Genomic DNA, 13,362 nt, shown 5'->3' on the forward strand with positions numbered 1-13,362 from the left:
TTTCTCACATGTAGCTGCAGAGGTGAAGCTCCTCCCACACCACATCCAGCTCCTGCACTGTCCTTGAAAAATGATACCATGAGCACAGGCACAACTGGGGTCTCTCCAGAATGCTACTGGAGGCACTATGCCTTGAACCAGCTTTGACCACTTCTAGCTATCCTCCGCTTTATGAGCTTCCTTCCCCTGTCATACCCAACGTGGACTGCTTTTTTTCATTGTCAGGTGGTCCTAACTTCACAACTGTCCTGCCAATCATATCAGTCCCTACTCAAGCATCTACTCTTTAGCTGGCTTAAACTTAACTGTTAGCATAACAGTCAAAAACAAGTGTTCCTGTTGCTTTTAACTGGAGTTTAGTCACCAGTCTCTGAATTATCCCATTATTCTCCACCTGAAAGCATTGATGGAAAATGTACCCAGCAGTGTCTCCCACTCCTGTTTTGTTCCTCTGAAGCTTCAGCAGATAAAATGACTTCAGCCTCAGTCCTTGTGCATTGCAAGGAGACCATCTTCTTTCAGACATAATCCTCTCCTATCCACCCAAGACCAACACAAACACACATAGACTTCAGGCAAAACTATGTGCCACTCAGTCCCATTCCAACTGAAACTGTTCTTCAGGGAGACACAGACTTGTCTTTTCTAGAAGCTTGCTGTTTTGAAGTTCTTTATGTGTATTCATCTACAGCCAGTCTTTTCAGCAGGTAAAGGCACCCCACCCAGACTTGTCAGTAGCTTAGACTTGTCAGCTGGGAGAAGCATCTCACAGTTAGCACAATAGTCCCACCAGCTGTCACACCTTTAATGAGCACTAAGGTGAAGGTTTTGGACCCAGACTTTTGATGCTAAGCATCAGAGCTCAGACTCAGTAAGTGAAAGCCATAGCTAGTTTTCCCCGTGTTCCCTGTACCCTGTACCAGAGGTCTCTTGAAGAACGGAAGGGAATAAGATCTTCATTTCCAGGATCCCTAAGAGTTATAAGAATTGCAAGAGCAACATCATTGGTAGAAAAGTCATGAGATGTTTCAAAAGTAAATATAAGAGATACAATATAAGTAGTGAATAGAACACATTTTATCAGGTGCATGGTGATCAGCTGCCCCACCACAAGTGTAGGAAATACATGCCCTCTCTGTTAGTATAGGAAATCCACTCTCAAAGTGATCTCTTTCCTGATATAGTATATATGCATGAATAATCACAAAGCTAGGAAAATATTCTGAGAGTGGTACAACAACAATGAAAGAAAAATAAAAGAAAGGAAGTAAAACTCATGCAGAATTATTTAGGAAAAAATGCGCATTAACAATACAATGTGTCAGCCTGCAAGATAGTCTCTAGAGGGTATAGATGGAAATATCATCATTCAAGGTATTTGCACATTGGCAGGACAAAGCACACCAGAACACACATAGCAAGGGTAAATCTGCCTCGACATGGGAATGAATCCCATGCTCCTACTATAGGTTGACCAGTGATGCAACATTAAAACTTGAAGTAAAAAACCAAGCTCTGTTTTCTAGACTTAGTCTAGACCTAATAGTTTTTTTCCCTTTCTAATTTCTGTGTTTTTCACCTCTTTTTAATTCATTGATGCAGCAAGAATATTTGAAACACAGTGAAACAAAGATGCTGGAAGATGGATCTAAAAGAAGGGGAAGAAAGAATGATTCCACCATGTTGCAGGTTCAAATGACAATGTGCCCTATCAGGAATTCTTGCTGAGTTCTCCCATGGAACACATTGGTCCAGCAACACGTTTCATGTTCAGTTAATACACCCAGCTGTGCCACAGAGGATTAATCTCATCTCCTCGTCCCAGGTGCTCTATGCTTCTCCAGGAGTTTAAAACAGCCAGCTGAACTGGAGAACACCTCACCTTGCACATGAATGACTTCCATCAACACAAATTTTTTCTTTTAGCCTTTACTGCAAGAGACATAACCAAGCAGAAAAAAGAGTAGCCAGAGTCCACACCTTGGTTATACAACATCCCTCTCCGAGACATCAACCTCCTGGGAATCATAAGTAACAGTACAAATAAATAACAGCATAAATGAGAGCTCAGAGATTATTGCATAGTGGCCAGGGACCAACAAGGTTCCCAGCTGGTTTGGGATTAGAAAGGCATTAGAAAAGCATTTTAAAGCTGAGTTTTCCTCCCCACAGCAACATACAGCTGAACACAGCTCCAGAGACTTTGCAAAGAAAGCCTTGTACTTCCAGCTTTGATATGTTAATTCAAATTTCAGGTTTTGTAGATAATTCAGTAGACAATTTAGATTTGTTTTTATATTTTTTAAAAAAATTATTTATTTAATATGTCATTTTTGTTTAAGAAATACTTGATTATAAACAAGTAATTATACCCAGCAAACTGCACAAAATCAATTAAAGCAAAACAAACTAAAAATTAGCCTGGATATTTTTCTCATAGTGCTTAGCAGAGATACTTGGCAAGCTCAGAGTAGGCAGGTAAAGGAAGAAGAAAGCCTTGCAAACCATGAAGGGACTTTAATACTTCTACTCATAAAAAGTCACTAAAATCATTATAGAGTCCTGATTGATCACTAGGCTTTCCAAATTAAATTGAAAAATTCATACAAATGTCAGAGCAAAATTAAAAGTAAGTATTAAACTGAGCAAGGTTATTTTAAACACTGGTTGAAGGAATATGTTCCTCTTTGGTGTTGTAAATAAGCAGCTCAAAAAGTTCAGCTTTTATCTGCCAACAACCTTTCAAGTGTCATAATTTTAGGACGGAAATCACTTGTGAAATCAACAGGAAGAGAAATATTTGGGTAGGTTCCACCAATTTTGCAGACCCTTGATTTCTATGTAATACAGGAAATAAATACTTCAGGAACAACCCTTGATGTCGGATGATGGAGTCTCCTGGCACAGGTGTGTGGGGAAAGCCAAGGTTTTTCTCCAAGGCCATACATAGTCGCTGTTGCTGTGATACAGCTGTTATGATATTCATCATAACCTCTCACCTAAAATACATTTTGTGAAGCCATTCCTGGATTGGACATTTATACCTTTGCACATGAGGACCTGAAATTAACTCCTGCCTACCAAGAGCTGGATCCTCAGAGACGCAGCCAAGAATTTCCAGGGGAGCCAGCCCTGTTCCTGCATGGCCAGAACCAAGGACCTGGACCCAAAATCCTTGTCTGCACCCACCCTGTCTGAACACAGAGACACTGAACTGCACTAAACCCCCCAAGGAATCCCAGTGGCAGCAAAATGATCAATGCTTCCCCACTCAGATCCCCTCTGCTCCAGTAAAGCAGTAGACATGCACATGGCCACTAGCCATTGAATTGATGTAAATATTGGATCAAAAGCCACATTTTACCAGTGACAAATATTGATCTGATTTGCAGCAATACAAAATCACTGATTAATGAGTAGCACAGCACACACCACTGCCTGCAGACTATATAGACATGTAATTTTTGGCAGTTAGAGCCACATCTTTCATCATGGAGTACTAGATTTATTTATTTTTTAACTAAGACGAGGAAATGGTTCAATATCAAATATTTTAAAAAAGGTTCTGTCTCAAACTTCTACAAAACAAGTATTCAAGGTTCAGTTGGTGGAATTTTCTTTCTGCTTTTTTCTTTTTTTCTCGCTGGCCTAGCTTATTTTTGCAAGCGGTTTTCCATATAAACAGAAATCTTCCTGAAAATTGGACTAGAAGTCTTCAAATCCCAAATCCTTTCAAGGATAAATGGCCTATTTCATCTTAGTTTAAATTAATTATTGCACATACATAATGTGAACCAAATTGTTTCAGAAAAAGAAGGAGAGGAAGTCTGCACTGGATTATGCCAGATTAATTTCAGTGCAACTCCTTCAATTTCAATAAGTATAATTTACACCACCATCCCTAGGAGCAAAATATGCCACAATGTCTGGCAGTTAATGGAAACTCAGTAATTCTGGCAGATTCACTGCCCAGTTTTCAGCTTTCTCTGTATAATCTTGTATTTTTTTTTTCCAAGTGATTAAAGCAAGTACAGAGAGAATCCATCAATTTTCACCTCACTCTGGCTGTTCTTAGGGATTATTTCTTACTTTGAATGTAGTCCTTCCAAAGTCTCTTAAAGAAATATGGGGATTATAAGGGGTGATTTATTTTCAAGATTTTTGCTTTCTTCAATTAGATGTTGAGATCTAGTTTGCAGTCTGGTCACTTAGGGAAAAGTTAACTCTATATACACAAGTCACTTCTTGAAAAGAGGTCACCTAGGTTTGCTGCTCATTTTTGCAATGAAAATCATTATTTATGTTGATAAAAGCTGATGGATTGTTCTGGAATGGAAGGTGTATTATCCAATATGAGATGAATATATAAACATGGTTAGTTTTATGCCATTGAAAATGTAACTGTAAGATAAAAACAAAGAGAAGACAAACAAACAACCAAAAAAAATAAAAGGAATTTAATAGAACACTAATCAAGCCTTCCATCAACAGTTTGCTAAGTGGTTTAAACTGTAAACCAATGAAACAGACAAGCAGTAGGAAGAAACACTTGAAGGAATAGAAGCAGGTCAGGAGGAAATTAAGAGTCTCCAAGAAAGAAGACTGGAAAAATTCTACAGGAGTTCAAGAGTACTTGTCAGGCAAAAGCATTTTTGGAGAAAATCTCACAGCTCACCTTGAGATGTGACTTAGATTACTAAACGAGAATGTGATTTGGCTAAAGAGATTAAAATGACTTTTCCTTCCAACTTACCCTTAGAAGGAATTATGTTTAATAGAATTAAGGAAAAATCAAACCCCATATAAAACTAAAAACCCAAGCCCAAAAAAATGCCACTAAACCAAAACAAAAACATCATAATTTGTGAAAATCATAAAGAAAAGGTTATAAAGGAACTAGAAACCTTTAAAACAGAGAAATCTTATTCAAAGAGTCACAAAGACTGTTTATGTTTTCTTCAGTCACAGCATACATTTTATTATTGTTGTTCCCAGTACACTGAAAAGGTTCAGCTTTGGGAATTCAATATATTAGGACATTTGCCTGGCAGAAAAGTGGCAGAGAGTAAAGACAGGGTCTGAGAAACATAAAACAAAACAAAAAAACCCACAACCCCACCTAGAATGTTTGTATTTGCATTTACTTGGCTGATTTACAGGAAGATGCAGGGTGGAGGGAGAGCAGTTTCACCAAGCCTGGGACTGACCACAGTTAATGAGTTGTGACCAAGACAGACATGAGCAGTTTCACAGCAAACAGATTTCCATTGTTCATGAGAAGTTAGAAAACTCTGCTGCTTAGAAAAATACCAGCTGTATCCAAGAAACTGACAGCTGCTGTTATCATGTTGCTTCTCAAGTCTTGACCCATTGCCCAGAAGTCCACTGGGTGACCTTGATCTCGATGGCTTGTGGTGGTAAAGCAATAGCTATAAATAATGCATTAAAAGTGTCCTTCCATGTCAGCAGGCTCACATTTGTCAGGCATTTCCATACTATTCTGGGCCACTTTTGATGGTGTTCTCTTAGCGTGCTGTGCATTTTTCTTCAGCTGCTTGAACATGGATTTATCCCTTCCTTAAATACAATTATATTAATATAGACTTGTCTCGTCATCAAATGTGGGCTGAAAGACAACAGTTGGTGAGTACAGTGTGGGAAGAAAAAAACAGTTTAGGGACATCACATAAAATGTTGGTATCTTTACTACTTTTTAAAATTGTGTTTATTGTGAGGGAACAAGTTGGTATCTCTACTACTTTTAAAAACTGTGTTTATTGTGAGGGAACAAGTTGCATGCTAATGTTTTTTTTTCCTGTAATTTGATGACATTCCAAGCATTTTAGAAAGCAGATAGTTACATTCATGTATACAGAATACCATTATAGGCAACTAGGCATAAGCAAGGATATGACTTACTTCATAAACTCAGTAACCTCTTTATCATCAGATAATCAAGAAGAGGCACAGAAGGTACCACAAGCAGACAACCTCTGCTCCAATACAGTATTACCAGCCCCTTAACCCAGCTTTCTCACTAATTCAAACCTCTCAGCAATGGACACTCCACACTCCTCCCTGACACTCTACTTCTAGCTCACTGTTAGAGGGTTTTCCCAAAAACTAAGAGAAATCAAACTCCTCAACTTACTGAAGTCTTCTTACTTGGAACTGATTTTCTTTAACCACTCCTTCCTAGTTGCTGCTTTTCCCCTTCAGATTCTCTGCAAAACTTCCTTGTCAGAATCAAATTTGGTAAAGTTCCCCATTAATTCCTTTGTTCTCCATCTATACAAAAAAAAAGCCTATCCCAAGTCTGATAAAATTTTCAACAATCCCTATTGTTCAGCTGCAGTCAGTCCCTGACAGGTAAAGATCCCTCTTAAAATCTTGAATAATTTTGCTAGATTAAATCTGCATCCATCTGATCCTTCTGATGTGATAGAAATTCCCTTGTTTTATTATAGATTTATGGTAGACAGCTACTCAGTAAAACCTCCCTTTTTTCTTTTTTCTGTTTTTTTAATGACCTTGAGGCTATCAAGAGGACAATTTTTCCTCACTTCTGAGACTGTTTTGGTATAGGCATCCTTTTATCCACATCTCATTTCTCTCTTTACTGCCGTTCTGTCCTTGCTAAACAAACCCTGGTTTTCTATTTTAATGCTTGGTTTTGTTTGCCTTTACCTAACTAGGATTGTGTATTGGAACTCTGAGGCCCTGATTTTCCTCAAATTGCCTATGACTTCTGGTGAGCTTGTGATGCCATCTCCACCTCTGAGCTCCACTTCCATGCCCTCCTCCTCCTCCTCCTCGTAAGATCAGGTCTCAGACAGCATCCTCCACGGGGCTGAGGGACACAGAGAAAGAAGAACACCTTTAAACAAATTGCATCTCCAGAAAGCTCTCAAAGCTGAGCAACACGATTCTAGGGGAATTTGGCTTTTAGCTTTGAAATTTCTGTCATATTTGAGAGAGCACATTTGAAGAAGAGGTGTCCCTGGAGAAAAGCATTGCAGGGATGTCCCTTCAACTCCCACAGCTGAGAGAGTTCCTGAAGCATTGCTTGGAGTCAGCAAGAACAGAAGATTCATGAGGCATTTGCTGAGTCTTCTCCTGCCTGCTATTAAAAGTGTTCACTTATAAATGAGTTTCCAAACTTATAATCAGGAACTTACTCCTTTGACACATTTGCTGAACATGGTTTTTTTTTTTGTTCAAACAAACAAACAAACAAACAAAACCAAAACCATACCAAACCAAAACAAAAAACCCAACCAACCAACCAACCAACCAACCAACCAACCAAGAAAAAAACCCAACCAAAAACTATTTCTGGTTTTGAGCAAGATTTCAAGTAATGCCATGAGCACAAGGCACCTTTCTTTCCCAGAAATGCCAAAGAAAAAGTCTTAATGATACACAGTTACAGAAGAATCCTTTTGGTGTCAAGAAGCCAAGACAAATTTGGAGTGTCTTAGCAGCTGGGATGTGTTTCCCACCAACCTGCTAAAGTCTTTTGAAGCATAAAGTCATCAAGGGCCAAGACATGGAAAGAGTCATTCCAGTGAGACACTAACCAGTGCCTTCAGGCAAAGGACAAGTGACAGAGACACAGCCCAGGACTGTAGGAATCCCCATGTTGTCATGAACTATAAACAAGAAGTTTTGGGAAAGTTTCCAGGATTCCTTGCCATTTTCATATCAGCAGCACAAGTTGCCAGGAGAGACTTCTCTGCTTTTTCCAGTGCCTATCAACACACAGCATGTGTCCCAGCTTCTTCACTGGGAAATTGAAAGTGAAATCGTGAGAGAAACCATGCAGTCTTATACACAATAGAGAGCTTTGTGTAAGCATGATAAGAAACACAGTCTCAGCTAGTAAAATACCATTTGGATTAATTTAGGGGCAGTAGATAACCCTTAAAGTTCTACAAACACTCAGGACAATGCTGGACAGCCAAGAGCTAATTCTAAGTAAGGAAGTTGATGGCCTCAAGATTAAGCAATCTGTACTTTTTTTCAAATTTGTGGACATTTTAACAAGTGTTTAATCATCCTCTATAAGCAGGATCTTTTGATAAGTGCAAATACATTAACTGACTTTTCTAGGCTCTGCTTCCTATAGGAGAGAAGAATTCTTCATTGTATGGTACAAGTGCATCTGTTGGTAGCAACAGGTAGACATGGAATCATGAAGTACTGATAAAACGTGACATAATTATCAGCACAGTTCTTAAGCAAATTGCTATCTTGGATAGGGACACTCTACCTTGCATCATGAACAGAAATCTCAACCTGCTGTTGGGACACCCTATCAGAAACAGGAATTTTCCCCAGCCTTAAACTGGAAAGTGTATTTAAGGTACACTATATTCACTTAGCAAAACAAATGCTTGTATAACCAAAGAATCACACAAAATCAATCTGATTGTCAGAGAATCTGAAAATACCTCAGATATTATAGAAATTTTAGTCAAAGATAAATTTGAAGTCATAACCAATAGTACACTACTTCTAAACCATGTTAACATTTGATATTTTAAAAAAATTACAAAACATGCTAATTTGGAACTGAGCTTAAAAAATTATAACCAATGTTTCCAGCAACTTGACCTTTTTGACCTCAGCTGGAATGTCAAGCTATACAAATGCAAGAACAGTTTTAGCTATAATACCACTGCTCTTTCAATGCTGATTATGCTTTCAGTAGACACAGAGCCCATGGACAGTGTATGTAAAGTATATTTAATTTTCTAACACATGGTGAAGAAGCATGAATGCAGTTCCTTAGTTCTGACCTTTAAATAAGCCAGTTTAAACACCAGTGAGCACCTTATCTTCTGAGGACAGAATTTATGTTCATCTGAACAGTCTAACAGGGGCCATGAAGATGAGTGGTGTGTGCCAGACAGCACCTCTACAATATGAAAATACAATATACAATACTTTTATATTATGAAAAATAGCTTTATTCTTCTCTATGCCTGTACCCAGCCAAATAAAAGTGCACTGTCACTACTGCAGCTACCAAATTAAATTAATTAGCCCCAGCCAAATATAAAATCACTGGATTTGAGCCCTGAGGAGCACTAGGGAAACATCCCTGATGCAGCTGCTCGGTACTGGTGCCAAGCAGCAGGTCAGTATGGGCAGTGGCACTGAAGGCAGTGAGGGAGCCTTGCCCCTCAGCAAAGCATCCTCAGCTTCACCCAGACTAGGAATCCTTCCGAGCCTGAGTGTTCCAAAGAAGCTTTATTCTAAAAGAGGCCAGCTGGGCTACAAACCTCCAAAATTTCTTCCTTTGTGTGGTGGTACTCTCCGGGCTATTGCCCTTTTCTTGTTTCTTTCAGCCTTCACACAAGCAGGATTGGCAGATCTTGGATGGCTTAGTGCTAAGTTTAAGACAGGAAAGAACCCTGATTCACTGATCCAGCACTTCACCTCCTTAGCTTCAAATAGCCTTTGCAACACACAGGTAACTTACTGCAGTCACCAAAAATCTCTGTTTTCTAATTTCAAGTGTAGCTGTTTCAAGAACATGGTAGCTCTCACTCAAACTTACTAGACTTACAGGCACACATGAGTAGAGGGCTACATGCAACCTTGAGAGCTGAAGCAGTCCAAAGTTATAATTTTTATCTATATTGGGCTAGAGAGGCCAATAAACTTGTTTAGATGATTATTTTAGCAATTATTTTGCTGTCTTTCCTTCCTACCAAGCTCAACCTCCAGCCCCTGCACTGCCCCTGTCAAGCACACCCAAGAACATTTTTCTTTCAAGCCTCAGTGTTTGCCCTGACACTTCCACTCCTGTGCTTGTGTGCTGCAGAAGGTTCAGGACATCACATTCACCATATGTGACTGCCCACAGAGATGATGAGGACATGGCCAGCAGCTGGCAGGAAAAGTGACATTCTTGTACACTGATGTGACGTTTAATCCTGGGCTCAATGAAATGTATGGCATGATATTTATTAACTAGCTGAGCCATCCTACAGCAGCAGAAGTTGGCTGCAGCTGTGACAGCTTGTGAACCCATCCAGGAAACTGGCTGGGGGTTTCTGAGGAAGAAAATCACCGCCAAATTTTAGCATCTTCCAAATAAGTTGTTTTCCTTTACCAGGTGTTGCTACCTCATGGTGTCATCAGCAGAGCAGGCAGTGAGCCCCATTCCTGGCTGACTGGTTCCTTCAGATTTGTGGGAGATGAGAGAGTCAGCCGTACCTGCCTGCTCTGCAGTGGTTTGTGACAAACTGGGGGACACCACTGGCGAGACAGCCCCCACAAGGTGGCCCATCCCAGCTCTGACTGCCCTTTCCTGTGACTCTAGAGCAGTCAGTCCTTGCCAAAAGCTTCCTTGTTATAAGAAAAGCCTAGATATAAACACACACACATGCACACACACAAATAGAGATGCGTATATATATTTACATTCACAAGTGGATACCTATATATGTGTGTCTATATATAGATAGGCATGACAGAGGGATATGATGAAGCTGTACAAAATTCATCATATCACAGCCAGCTTTTCCCTTTGAGCTGTGTACAGCAGAAGGATTTTATTGGATTTTTCTTTATTTATTTCTTTATTTAAATTCGTTTGTTTGGGGTTTTTTGGGGTTTTTTTTTTTTGGTTGTTGTTGGTTTTTGTTTTTGTTTTTTTTTACCTTGCCTCTGTAGATAGGGGAAGTTTTGGGGGAGGGGAAGGATGCCCAGAGTCTACTTCATAAAGCTGGGGTGCTGCTGCCATCTAGTGAGGTGCCTCTGCCCAGGACACACACATACACACACGGCAAGGTGTGGGGACAGCTTTCTGTTTGTTTTTCCAGATAATGCCAGGAGCATTGTGCCACTCTGAGATTAAAGGGGAAGTCTGGAAGCTGAGCTGTAGGACAACATGGCATACAGCAAAAGTGCTTGTTTCCCATAGGGAAGCCTGCACTACAGCCAGGTGTGGGAGCAGTTTACAGGATGGTTCACTGAGATTGTATCAGATTCTGCTAATGCCTGAACATTATCACTTCAAAAAAAATATTTGGAGCCATCAGTCCAGATTTTACTAGGGATTATGAACATGACAGTGATCAGAGCCACGTGTATGAATTGTCACAGAAGACCCCAACCCTTGTGAACACAGCTTGCTGTCTGACAAAGGTAGCACTGAAATGCAGCTTCCCTTCACAATCCACTTCTACGGGGGAAGAGCCTTTCCACACACAAAACAGGTCATTTCTGACCTACAGCTGGTTCTTACAATTTTAGAACACTCTGCAACAGTCAGGAATAAAAAGCAGACCAAGAGACAACTAAATACAGAGTGTACTAGGTACCAGCTTCACTTGCAAGAAGCTTTGTGATTCATATGTCTTATCCCAGCACTGGAGGAACAGAATATCCCAGGAGAGAGGCACCAGTCTTGATGGGCTCCATGTCATACATATCACATGAGAACACTGTAATCTCGCAAAGCAATCCCATCCACGCCACCTCTTTGTGGCCTGTCTCCTGGACTCAGTGGGTCACTTCAGGGGTAGATGGGAGAGTCCAGAAAAAAGTCCAGATATATCTGTGTGGGAAAGGGAATGAATGGATGACATCACAATGTGTGAAGTCAGGAAGTGGGTTAGTTCTGAAGCTATTGAAATAAAGCTACAGAATAAAGTAAAAGGTCTGGGCATTTGAAGTGTTTGTTTGAGAGCTCTGCTTCAACCCACAGCACATCAAATCTGTTCCTCCACAGGGAGTCCTAAACACATGCTTATCTTATGATGCAGACATTTGGCATATTTTCCTAAATATGCTGAAAGACCTAAAGATGATACTGTAAAATGCAGTTTGCTAAATTGTCTGAGAACTGATGGAAAAAGAAAGCACTTAAAGTGGTTTCTTAATTACTATCCATGTCTCATTGTGTTGGTTTTGACTGTGAGAATGTTAATTTTCTCCATAGCAGCTTGTATGGGGCTGGGTTTTGGAGCTGCACTAGAAACAGTGTTGATTACACAGGGAAGCTTTCGCTATTGCTGAGCAGCATTTACACAGCATCAACGCCTTTCCTGCTTCTCCTACTGCTCCCCCAGTGAGGAGGCTGGTGTGTGCAAGGAGCTGGGAAGGGACACAGGCAGGACAGCTGACCCCAGCTGGCCAAAGGGAGATCCCATCCCATATGGCATCATTCCAGTTTGTAAAGCTGAGAGAGTAAGGAGGAAGTGAGGATGCTCAGAGGGATGGTGTTTGTCTTCCCTAGACACAGTTCCACATGATGGAACCCTGCTTCCCTGGGGTTGACTGAACATCTGTCCATCTATGGGAAGCAGTGAATTATATCTTGTTTAGCTTGCTTGTGTTCATGGCTTTTGTTTTACCTATTAAAGTGTCCTTATCTCTACCCAGGAGTTTCCTCACTTACACTCTTTCAATTCTCTCCTCCCTCCCACCACGTGGTAAGAGAGTGAGCAGCTGCATGATTCTAGTTGCTGACTGGAGTAAAACCACAACACTCACCAACTTTGAGATTTAAAGTCTTCCAGGACTTCTTGCAGTCTTCCAGAGCTTTCTGTAACCTGTATCAAAGTGAAGCCATTCAGCAGCCTTCTGTTCTTGCATTATGGACTCCCCACTGACTGACTCGATTGCTCACAGGTCTGAACCATGAACCATGCAGAGACTGATGTTTTAGAGAGGTGTGTCTTTTGGTTTGCACTTGGATAACTGGTCTTCTAAGAAAATATTCTTTTTCATTCCTCTTTTCTAAAGATCATCTAGATTTTGGGGATAAGAGTGCTCTTACACTGCCCAAGAATTTACCATCTCTTTTTTTTAAATATGTGGAATCAGTTTTGTGCTCTGGTCCTGGAAGAGCTTATGAAGCTTTAGCTTAGTACCTATTAAATTTATGACATGATTATGCAGTTATGCAGATCTTTGCAGGACTTGTCACTGAATTTTGCTGAACATCTAAGGCGGTGTTGCTATGATATTGTAGAAAAATATCTGTGAGTACTGACTACCTTTTGGCCAAAGAAAATGTCTGAAAATCATGACATTTTCACTGACAGCAATCAGATTTTTCCCCTGGAAAGATATAACAAAAATCCATAGTTTAATATTCAAGTTTCCCCTAAATCAACCAGTCAAGCAAAAGTTTCTATTCTATACAACATGAATAAGAAATCACATTCCTGTCTGAATAAGACACTAAAGATGATAACACTTGAAGCAAACTATTTCCAAACCTTTATCAAACTAAAACAATATGCTGAGAACAGATGACACTCAGCCGGAATAAAACCACTCCAAAACCTGAACAGAGCTGTAATGCTTTTAAAAAACAAAAAATGGGGACTGCTTTCAGAG

The 13,362-nt window shown here is 40.0% G+C and overlaps 1 protein-coding gene across 1 annotated transcript in view; it reads right to left on the reverse strand.

The window, feature by feature from the left end:
* Positions 1-2,330: 2,330 nt before the first annotated feature.
* The window catches only part of LOC147655747 (uncharacterized), a 140,330-nt gene continuing 129,298 nt past the window's right edge, over positions 2,331-13,362 (reverse strand). The window contains exon 9 of the transcript XR_015274120.1: positions 2,331-6,850. The gene's annotated coding sequence lies outside the window, so the exon portion shown is untranslated. The remainder of the gene's footprint in view (positions 6,851-13,362) is intronic.

Source organism: Cyanistes caeruleus, chromosome 1 (genome assembly GCF_971803275.1).
Source record: "Cyanistes caeruleus chromosome 1, bCyaCae1.hap1.1, whole genome shotgun sequence".
NCBI lineage: Eukaryota > Metazoa > Chordata > Aves > Passeriformes > Paridae > Cyanistes > Cyanistes caeruleus.